Here is a 12091-nt window from a genome sequence, read left to right as displayed (position 1 = left end):
TTTTCAGCAACTGTCAGAAAACTGTTTGGCACTTTACAGTCAAAAACCAGTAAGATGTAAACAATGGGTGCTGAGTGTATACCAAGCAGCAGCAATGCCAATAGGTCTCGCCTATGCAAGAAATATTGGCTTTGCCAATATGTTTAGAGATGTTGTACACCAGCATGGCTAAAAGTTAGAGTGGTAAAGGTGAGTGGCGTGGAGTGTCATAAAGTGGAGTGTTATTAAGTGGCGCAGATAGTTGTGGAGTGGCGTTGAGTGTTGTAGACTACAGACGAGTGGCATAAAGATGAGTGGTATAGAGTGTGGTGCTATAGAGGGTTGTGGAGAGTCATGGAGGGAGTAGAGTGTCATAGAATGGAAGGGTATTGTGAACTGGTGTAGAGCAGAGTGGAGTGACGTAGAGGGTGTTGTGTAGAGTGTTGTAGAGTAGAGTGACATAGAGCGGAATAGATTGTCATAGAGTGGAGCAGCATAGAGAGGAGTAGTGTAGGAGAGTGAAATGGCATAGAGTGCAATAGAGTGTTGTAGAGTCAAGTAGAGAGCAGTGGCATAGAGTGTCAGGGTAGAGTAGCATTGAGTGAAGCAGTGGAGTGGAGTATTGTGGCATAGAGGGCAGTAAAGGGGCATGGAGTGGCATGGGGGAGTTGCGTAGAGCGTCATAGAGTGGAGTAGTGTCATAGAGTGGTATAACTTGGAGTAGAGTATTATACAGTGGAGTGGCATAGAGTTGAGTAGCATGTCATAGACTTGAGTGGAGTTTAAAAGAGTAGACCATCATAGAATGGAATATTGTGGAGTGGAGTGGACTGGAGTGTTTTGGCATGAATTACAGTGGTGCAGAGTAGATTGAGATAGAGTGCATTGGTTTTGAGTGAAGTGGCATTCAGTCCATTAACACAGAGTGCAGTAGAGTAGAGTGGAGCAGAGTAGATTGCAGTGGTGTAGAGTGCAATGGCATAGAAACAAGTGGCCCACAGTGTAGTAGAGCACCATAGAGTGCAGTGATGTAGAGTGAATTGGTGTACAGTAGATTATTTCAGAGTAGAATGAAGTGGCATAGAGTGAAGTGGTTTAGGGAAGAGTTGAGTGGTGCATTGTAGAATGCAGAGGTGTAGAGTAGAGTAACGTAGAGTGCAGTGGCATAGAGTGGCATAGAGTGCAGTGGCGTGGAGTGCAGTGGTACAGAATAGATTAGATTAGTGTGGAGTCATGCAGAGTGTTGTGGCATAGAGTGCATTAGAGTGGCATAGAGTTGAGTCGTGCAGAGTAGAGTGCAGTGGCCTAAAGTGTAGTGGTGCAGAGTAGAGTGGCATTGAGATCAGTGGTGGAGAGTTCCGTCTTGCAGAGTAGATTGGTTTAGAGTGCAGCGTGTAGAGTGCAGTGGCATTAAGTGCATTGTCATAGAGTACAGTGGTGCAGAGTACAGTAGTGCAATCAAAGAGTGAAGTGGTGCATAGTAGAGTGGGGTAGAATCGGGTAGAGTGCACTGGCATAGAGTAGAGTGTTGCAGAGTAGAGTCGAATAGTGCACAGCAGAATAGAGTGGCATAGAGTGTAGTGCCCTAGAGTAGAGTACATAGGCACATAGTTCAGTAGAGTTGTGTAGAGTGGTGCAGAGGCATAGAGTGGCCCAGAGTAGGAGTTCAGTGGCAGAGAGTGCTGTGCTGCAAAGTAGAGTGTCATAGAGTGCAGTTCTGTAGAGTAGAGTGGCATAGAGTGCATTAGTGTAGAGTGCAGTGGCATAGAGGGGAGCAGAGTAAAGTGATGTAGAGTGTAATGGTGTAGATTAGAATGCAGAGGTATAGAGTAGAGTGTTGTAGAATATAGTGGCATACAGTGCAGTGGTGCAGAGTAGATAGACATAGTGTGCAGTGGTGTAGAGTGTATTGGCATTGAGTAAAGTGGTGTAGAATGCATTGGCGTTGAGTGCTGAGGCATAGAGTGCAGTGACAGAGAATGCAGCGGTATAGAGTGCAGTGGAGTGGAGTGCAGTGAGGTAGAGTTAAATAGAGTGGCACAGGGTAGATTGCAGTGGCGTAGAGTGGAGTGGCATAGAGTAGAATGGTGTTGACTGAGATAGAGTAGCGTAGAGTTCAGTGTCATTGAGTAGACTATTTCAGAGCAGAGTGCAGTGGCGTAGAGTAGAGTGTCATAAAGTGCTGTGGTGCAGAGTAGATTACAGTGGCTTATAGCAGCTTGATATAGAGTGCAGTGCAGTGGCGAAGAGTGCAGTGGTGCATAGTAGAGTAGTGTGGGGGTAAAGTGCATTGGCATAGGGTATAGCGGTGTAGACTAGAGAGTTGTTGAGGCAAGTGACACAGTGTATGGTGGTGTAGAGTGCATGGGGTGGCGTAGTGTGGAGTGGTGCAGAGTAGAGTGCAGTGGCATGGAATACTGCAGAGTAGAGAGGATTGGGGTAAAGTGGAGTACGCATGGTGTGGCAATGCAATGCTATTACAGACAACACATCTATGAAATTACCATTACATTTCCACAGACATACAGTTGTATTGATAAAAGTATAGAGCGCACAAACAATAAAGGGTCAGATTTACAAGACCCTTGCGCCACTTTTGCGTCATTTTTAACATGGGAAAAGTGATGCAAAAGTGGCGCAAGAGGCTTGCAAATAAGCCCCAAAGTGGGGAAATGTCATCACCTAGTGAATTGTTTTGTTTTAATCGTATTAAAATATTTGTTTCGACCAGATTTCTGAAATACCAAAACAATGTGCTTCATTTGTGCTTTCATTATCTGCACAGTTAATTGACGAACATTTACATTTTGTTTTGAGCTAGAAAAAAAATAAGTGCACAGCACACCCATAGCCAGCATGTTTGTAAAATAAATCCTCTCATTTTGAGCCAGAGAAAGAAAAATAGACACCCAGCTGCCTGGAAGACGGAGCCTGACATTTGACTTGCCTTTAAATTCACAGCAAATGTGACAAGATTAGAACAAGTTTTAATGGCCTATTTACAGAAATACGGTACTGGTGGAAGAATACAGTAAATTGGCTTTTTGGGAAGGGAAGGGAAGAACTCAAGCTGGACAGCCTAAAACAAATAAAGCCAGCAAATAGAAAAGAAGTAAAGCCAATGGTAAGTTACGGGCGGAGTGCATTATCAGGGAATCTTTCCAAATGTCCCCACCCCAGGGATGCCGTTAGCAAACCAGAAAGCTGCATTGTCTGGTATGTTTCGACCTTAAAAGACAATGGGGCATATCAACAACTAGCGATATTTATCGATAAACAAGCTTAGCGACATTTTCTTTATCGCCGTGCATCACCAGATTTTATCGCAGAGATAACGTGCTATTAGCAACGTTTATCTCTAAAGCAATAACATTTCCGGCGATAGCGGCGAAATGCGTGAATATCGCTGGAAATCCAGCGATATTCAGGCATTATCGCTAATAGGGTCTTAGCCTGAATATCCACCTCCCATTGAAAACACAGGCTAAGAACTGGTCTGAGCAGGCGCTAGGTTTTGGAGATATTCGCGCTTAGTGCCAATATTTCCATCGCTACGCCTGCGTTGATAATAGGCGATAGGAATGTTAGCAACTGATTTCAGTCGCTAACAGGTTGGGTACGCCCACTTTGCATGTCATTAGCGATAAATATCGCTGACATGCAAAGCGGGCCCCAATCCGCTTGCTATCGCCTACAAGCTGTCGCTAACTGCTGTTAGCGACAGCTTGCTAATAGGGCAATAACATTATCACCGCTTAGCATCCGAAAACGGCCACTAAAGCAGCGATAATCTCATATTGCCCGCCTTGGTAATATGCCCCTATATTCTGAAACAACCTCTCCAGACTATTTACTATGTAAAAACAGGCAATTATGAAAGCTGTGATTCGGATTGAAAATGACTATCATATCTGCTTGCGTGCTTAGGTTAGATTTCCAGTTCCTCTTTGCAATGACAAATACCTTGTATATGAGAATATAAAAAAGAGGGCGGGGGGGGAAGGCTAGTTTAATTAACAAATTGAACAAAAATAAAATCGCATGATTAGGGCATGTTTAGATAGGATGATTTTGAAATCATAATTGAGAATATGTTTTTAAGAGAATTCTAAATGATTTGAAATATGTATTGATCCATATTATAAAACAACTTTGCTTCTGAAAGGAGGAAGAGTAAAGATTTGCTAAGTAGACACAATTATTTAAGGGAATTCCCATTTTAAGAGATTCTTCAGGGAAGCTAAATTCCACATGCAGTTCTTTTTATAACACAACAGCGTCACACCCATAAGAACTGCTGCTGTTAAAGTCCCTGTGTAAGAAATCGGAGTATCATTTGAGTGGGGTAATATCCCACCTCAAATTCTAATCACAATCCTTGTCAGAATGAGCCACACAAGTCAATAAATGAACCTGTACTTAACCCTATGGCTGCCTGGTAGCTTGGCACAAAGCAGTCAGGCTTAACATTGAGGCAATATTTAAAGTATGCAGTACTCAACCATCAGTAAAGCAAAAATACAACACAAATAAAATCCCATACCAATTTAAAAAATAGAGTAATTTTTTCAAAATGAAGAGACACAAAATGACAAAAATTCAATGAACAGAACTAGAAATCAATTGTGAGTATGTGGTTGCACGGAACCGGGACACATTGGAGCAAAGGGCGGATACAGGTTCAGGTTCATCCAGCTGAATGTTTTGCCTACTGACTTTGGTGCAAGGACTGCACAGTGCGTTCTGTGTAACTCTGGGTCACTCCGCTTTGCGCCCGGTGAAGTTTTCAGGTGGGAGATGCGAGGTGCAACAGCATCTGTGTTGCTTTGTGTTTGATCTGGTGAAACTTTCAGTTGGGAGATGCATGGCTCTGTAGGCTCTGTGTCACTTGGCGTCAGATCCAGTGAGCTTTCAGTTGGGAGCTGTGAAGCTCTGTGGCACTCTGTATCAGATCCAGTGAAGCTTTTAGTCGGGATCTGCATGGTGTGGCTCAGCAATAGTCACCATTGAACCCAGTGAGCTTTCAGTGGTAGGGAGATTTGCAGCTCATTAGGGCTCTGTGTTGCTCAGCATCAGATCTGGTCAGTTTTCATTTGGGAGCAAAGCAAAACCAAAGGGGATGATGGACGGAGTGTTGAACATTGTAAGCACTCACCCCCAGTCAACTGATCTGAGTTTATTCCATCATCATTCTTTAGCTCACTCCGCCACCACAGTTCAGACATGGCCATATGCAAATCAGTCTAACCCCGTGCCTCATGGGGACAGTCCAGCCTGAACTGCCAAGCCATGTCTTCCCTGGACCAGAAACAAGCATCCTGGGACAGAGTTTCTGGCTAATCAGCCGCCATCAGCCAGGATAGCTTGAATACAGTGGCAAAGTGAGCAAGGGACCCACGTCTGGGCATACCCTGCCAACTTAGGGGAACAAAGCAAAACCAGAGGGGATGATGGACTGAGTGTTTAACATTGGAAGCACTCACCCCCAGTCAACTGATCTGGGTTTAATCCATCATCATTCTTTAGCTCACTCCGCCACCCCAGTTCAGACATGGCCAAATGCGAATCAGTCTGACCCTGTGCCTCATGGGAACTGTCCAGCCCGAACTGCCGAGCCATGACTTCTCTGGACTGGAAACAAGCATCCTGGGACAGAGTTTCTGGCTAATCAGCCGTCATCAGCCAGGCTAGCTTGAATACAGTGGCAAAGTGAGCAAGGGACCCACGTCTGGGCATACCCTGCCAACTTAGGGGAACAAAGCAAAACCAGAGGGGATGATGGACGGAGTGTTTAACATTGGAAGCACTCACCCCCAGTCAACCGATCTGGGTTTAATCCATCATCATTCTTTAGCTCACTCCGCCACCCCAGTTCAGACATGGCCAAATGCAAATCAGTCTGACCCTGTGCCTCATGGGAACTGTCCAGCCCGAACTGCCAAGCCATGTCTTCTCTGGACCGGAAACAAGCATCCTGGGACCAGTTTCTGGCTAATCAGCCCTCATCAGCCAGGCTAGCTTGAATCCAATGTCATAGTGAGCAAGGGACCCATGTCTGGGCATACCCTGCCATCTTAGGGGAACAAAGCAAAACCAAAGGGGATGATGGAGGGAGTGTTGAACATTGGAAGCACTTGTTAAGTTCCACCTCAGAATGCCCACAACACTGCAAGAACGACGTATGGCCCAATCCGCTACCCCTGCCCATATGCCGCTCACCGGATAGCACATGATGAGAAAGCAGATGAACACCGGGAGAGGGTGGGAGAGGGTAAAAAGGAAAACAAGGAAGAGAGACAAGGGAACCGCTTCTATGTCTGTTGGACCCTCCACGTGTCTGCACCTACGAAACAAGGCAAAACATTACTACTCTGTACTACCATACATCAAACCCCTCCCACCTTTAACCATGACCATGCCATACCCATGTACAACACCATTGACATCCTTACCAGAGCTGTATGCAAAGGATGTCCTGTGGGGTCCGTGGTCCTTTCTTACTTCAATGCCTTGCTCTCTGTTAAAGCTCAGGAAGTCGAATCCAACAAAAAGCCCAACCCTTCTCATAGGAATTATTAATGGGGGAAAAAGTCAAGTAATGACTGAAAAAACCCCTGTCTCAAGTAAGGGATTCATGAATCACAATAACGAGGGAACTAGGAAAAGATACACGAACATATAGGAGCGAAGCACTAAAGCACCCTCTCTGATCCGTTCCGAATCCACAGACGCCAAAAACGCCCAAAGCGGCACAACGAAGTCGAGTGAATGCAAAAGATGCGGAAGCTGGATACGCTGGTCACACGCACAGCCGTGCATTACTCTGGTATGTTGCGCAGCGTCTCTCTAGCCCCACAATGGTGCAGTCCTCCAAACGCGAAGCCCAAATGAGGGTACTGGAGCCCCAGAACCCCCAACAAGTACTAGGCTCTGGCCCAGAAGTGAGAAATGTCCCAAACGATCCACACGAAAAAGTGCAGGAATCCAAAAAAAGGTCCAAGGGAAAAGTAAGGGAGGAAGGGAGGAAGAACAAGGAAAAAAGGCACGGGGCAAGGAACAGGAGAAGACTTAATCAAAAAGTGCTCATGAGCCCAAAAGCACAAAACTCTCCAGAACCAGACTATAAAACACCCAGGACCTGGAACCAAACCTAGAAAAGATACCAAGCAAAAAGGAAGGGGCATACACAGCTTAAATCCCCCAATCAGGTAAGTCATGTGATGGATAGTGCATGGTCATAGAAAGGGGACTGGACACGAATCCTAACAGTACCTCCCCCCAACGACCCTCCCTACAGGACTGCGCTTAGAGGGATGCCGCTTATGGAACAAACTGACCAACCTGGGAGCATGCACCCCCCCTGCCAGTTCCCAGGTCCGATCCTCAGGGGTAAACCCCTTCCAGTCCACTAGATAAAACAAACAACCCCTCCTGCGTCTCGAGTCCAGTATAGCATGGACCTCAAAGTCCTCCTGACCATCAACCAACAAAGGAGGAGGAGGTGGTAACTCCTGGGCTGATGGTACATACGGTTTCAACAAGGACATATGAAACACAGGATGGACTTTATACTCATCAGGCAACTCAAGCTTCACTGCCACTGGATTAATTACCTTCACAATAGGGAAAGGGCCCACAAACCTGGGCTGTAATTTACGGGACCCCTGTATCCGGAGGTTACGAGTAGCCAACCAAACTCGCCCACCCACTTTATACAGAGGAGCTGGAGCCCTATGTTTGTCGGCATGTGCTTTCATACTGGCCTTAGCCTCCTGTAGATTAACCCGTGCAATACTCCAGATGTTATTCAGAGATTTACACACATCATCTATGGCTGGCACATGTCCCGTAGGCTGGATAGCTAATGCCCTAGGGTGATAACCCATAGAACAGAAAAAGGGAGTCATGCCCAAAGCAGAGTGCAAGCTGTTGTTGTACGCAAACTCTGCCAAAGGGAGTGCAGTTACCCAATCACAAGAAAGGGAGGATACGAGGCACTGGAGATATTGTTCCATTGTTTGGTTTGTGCACTCGGTCTGTCCATCGGATTGCAGATGGTAAGCCGAGGACAACCTTATTTCCACCTTCAGCACAGAACATAGCTCTGTCCAGAAGTGGGATACAAATTGAGCCCCCCTATCATTAACTACAGCCGACGGCAGCCCATGCATCTTAACCACAGAAGTCATAAACACCAAAGCCATTTCCCTGGCAGTGGGGATCTTGGGCAAAGGTATAAAATGTGCCATTTTCGTAAACAAATCCACCACCACAAAAATGGCTGTAAACCCAGAAACAGATGGAAGGTCAGTCACGAAATCCATGCTAACAGTATGCCATGGAGCCAGAGGTACCTCCAAGGGCTGCAACAACCCGGATGGTTTACAATGCGTAGGCTTCCGTGGCACAAATCGGGCATGCAGCTACATAACCCTGAATGTCCTGAACCAGAGATTCTCACCAAAACCACCTCAAACACATTTCCTTGGTTTTCTGCACTCCTGGATGTGCCACCAATGCAGACGTGTGACACCACTGCAGAACTGACTCCCTCAATGCAGGAGGCACAAACAATCGACCATTATGATATAATAACCCATCCTGGATCTCAACCTGAGGCAATGACACCCAGGGGGCCAAATCAACCTGTCTCATGCGATCCTTCACTGAAGAAGTAAACTCGTCAGATGATGTTACCCCTACTATGCGTTCACTGTTGATCATGGTCCGTGCCTCCTCTACCGGCCCTACCTCCCTAGGATCTACATGAATACGGGAGAGAGCATCTGATTTTACTTGCTGAGCTGCGTGCCGATATATTATAACAAAATCATATTTGTTAAAAAAAGGACCCACCGCATCTGGCGAGGTGTCAAAGCTCTAGCAGAACGGAAGAACTCCAGGTTCTTGTGGTCGGTGTAAATAGTAATGGAGTGCCTCGCACCCCACAAATAATGCCTCCATTCCTCTAAAGAGAGTTTGATGGCCAACAACTCCCTTTCGACCACGGTGTAATTACGTTCTGCGGGCAATAAAGTTTTGGAAAAGAAGGCAATGGGGTGCATAAACCCGGTCTCACTGTTCCTTTGTGACAGGACTCCTCCCACAGCGCACAACGAGGCATCTGTTTCCACAAAAAACAGCAGGGAAGGATCAGGATGCACCAATACAGGTGCTGTTGTAAATTTCCCAAGTAACCGCTGGAAGGCGTTTTGTGCCTCAGAGGACCAGACAAAAGGAACCCCTTTCCTCAACAACCGTAACGTAGGTGCAACAATATCGGAGAAATGGGAGATAAAACGCCTATAAAAGTTGGCGAACCCCAGAAGGACCTGTATATCCTTGGCCGATGATGGTGTAGGCCAAGTGACGATAGAATCTATCTTTCTAGGGTCCATCTGAATCCCTCCTGCTGAAATATTAAAGCCCAAAAACTCCACTTCTGGTGTACTGAATTGGCACTTCTCAAGTTTAGCATATAAATGGTGGTCCTGTAGTTTCTGCAAAACTTGAGCAACATGCTTATGGTGTTCAACATTAGTCTCCGAGTAGATCAATATATCATCTAGATAGACGATGACACTCATATCTAGATAATCTCGGAGCACCTCATTGATGAAAAACTGAAAGGCTGCCGGCGCATTGCACAAGCCAAATGGCATCACGCAATACTCGTACAAGCCAAATTTCGTTTTAAAAGCAGTTTTCCATTCATCGCCGGGGCGAACTCGAATAAGATGGTACGCGCCCCGTAAATCCAATTTTGTGAACACCGTAGCCTTACGCAACTGATCCATTAACACTGGAATAAGCGGAAGAGGATATTTATTCTTCACTGTAGCTTTATTCAGTGTCCTGTAGTCCACACAAGCCCGCAATGTTCCCTCCTTTTTCGGAATAAAGAAAATAGCTGAGGAAACCGGCGAACAAGACGGACGTATATACCCCTTTCTCAACATGTCATCCAGATATTCCTTCAGATGTAACTCCTCTGGTTCAGAAAGCGCATAAATACGACAACATGGCAAGGTGGCGCCCGGCACCAGGTCGATCGTACAATCAAACGGGCGATGGGGGGGAAGGCCCTCCGCTTGAACCTCATCAAAGACATCTTTGAAAAGTGAATAACGAGAGGGTACCAATCCCATATCACTCACTGCACATGTCAATGGGGACACCCAGTCGGTAGCCTCCTGATAACAAGTCCTCAAACAATGTGCGGAGTCCAGAGTCACCAACCAACGGACCCAATCTATCTTGGGGTTGTGCTTTTCTAGCCATGGCACCCCTAACAACAGACCAAATGAAGGGGCATCTATCAGGTCAAAACATACGGACTCAGAATGTCCATTCTCGCATAACAGACACAATGGTTCTGTTCGTCGAGTAATGGAACCAGAGGTCAACTCCGTCCCATCTATAGCCCGCACTGGCTCAGGTTGTTCTTTATAGACACAAGGTATCAACAATTTGTCAGCCAGTGATATGTCAATAAAGTTCCTTGTAGCCCCAGAATCCAATAGTACTGAAACTGGCACTCCGTTACTATTGGAAATCATCAGGTAAGCAGAGATTATAAAATGTCTAGGTACTCGTTCTACTGCCCCCTGTATCTCATTCGACACCATGGACTCGTCCCCACTAAAAAGGCTACCTTCATGCTGTAAAGGAGCCACCTTCTTACTGTATGGAGTATTGGAAGGCTTCACAGGGCACCCCCTGGCATAATGACCTCCCTGACCACAATATAAACACAAATTCTTCTCTTTCCTTCGTTTCTTCTCTTCGGGGGACAGGCTACCTCTAATTCAACCTATTTCCATAGGTTCAGGCCCTGTTTTATGCTCCACCACTGGTTTTATGTCATGTTTACCAAAGCCCCCACGTGTGGACTGAAAACGGTTGCGTTCACCGCGTCTCTCTAACAACCTATGATTCAATTTAACCACTAGGTCGATAAAAGCAGCACATTCATCAGGGGGATCAACTACCTGGGATACTATGTCTTTGAGATCCTTGCATAGCCCCTGATAAAACAAGGAAGTTCTTTTTGCCATAGGCCACTGGGTTTCCGACACCAGCCGATTGAATGTGGAAATATTTGTCAACAGATCCTGTCTGCCCTGCCGTAGCTTCAACAGTTCAGCATCGCTGGCCTGCATGAATGCGTGTTTCGCAAACAATCCCCGCATCAACTCTCTAAAAGCAGAGTAATTATACAACACTCGATCATCATTGTCTACCAGGTGAATAGCCCACAGGGCAGCCGTGTCAGCCAAATATGAGATGATAAAAGCAACCTTAGCCGAGTCGTCTGGAAAGGCAGTAGGTCTACACATAAAGTGCAACTGGCACTGATTCATGAATATACTAAATTTCTCGCTATCCCCTGAAAACCTCTCTGGGGCTGCCAAAGGGACAGGAACCGGTGAATTCACTGTTACAGCGATAGGAGCCCCCCCACTAGATCCCTGTCCGGCCCCTCTGTCGCACTGAAATGTCACGGGCTGCAAAACGGGACCTTGACCCCTAGACGGTGCCTCTTCTCTGGCCTTTGCTGCACCCAGTTCCTGTTTCAGGTCCTGAACCTGAACTTGTAATGCAGTAATAACTCCCATCAGGTCCTGCATAGTGAGGGGACTAGTTGCCCCACCCGTGGGATTAAGCAGTTCATCCATACTCGTCCGGGCAGTGTATATGTAATCTTAGGCTTGGTATTCTGTTAGGTTCCACCTCAGAATGCCCACAACACTACAGGAACCACGTATGGCCCAATCCGCTACCCCTGCCCATATGCCGCTCACCGGATAGCACACGATGAGAAAGCAGATGAACACCGGTACAGGGTAAAAAGGAAAACAAGGAAGAGAGACAAGGGAACCGCTTCTATGTCTGTTGGACCCTCCACGTGTCTGCACCTACGAAACAAGGCACAACATTACTACTCTGTACTAACATACATCAAACCCCTCCCACCTTTAACCATGACCATGCCATACCCATGTACAACACCATTGACTTCCTTACCAGAGCTGTATGCAAAGGATGTCCTGTGGGGGCCGTGGTCCTTTCTTACTTCAATGCCTTGCTCTCTGTTAAAGCTCAGGAAGTC

The sequence above is a fragment of the Lissotriton helveticus genome, chromosome 6, assembly GCF_964261635.1.
Source record: "Lissotriton helveticus chromosome 6, aLisHel1.1, whole genome shotgun sequence".
NCBI classification, from domain to species: domain Eukaryota; kingdom Metazoa; phylum Chordata; class Amphibia; order Caudata; family Salamandridae; genus Lissotriton; species Lissotriton helveticus.
The sequence above is the reverse complement of the archived record's forward strand: the minus strand, read 5'-3'. Positions refer to the sequence as shown.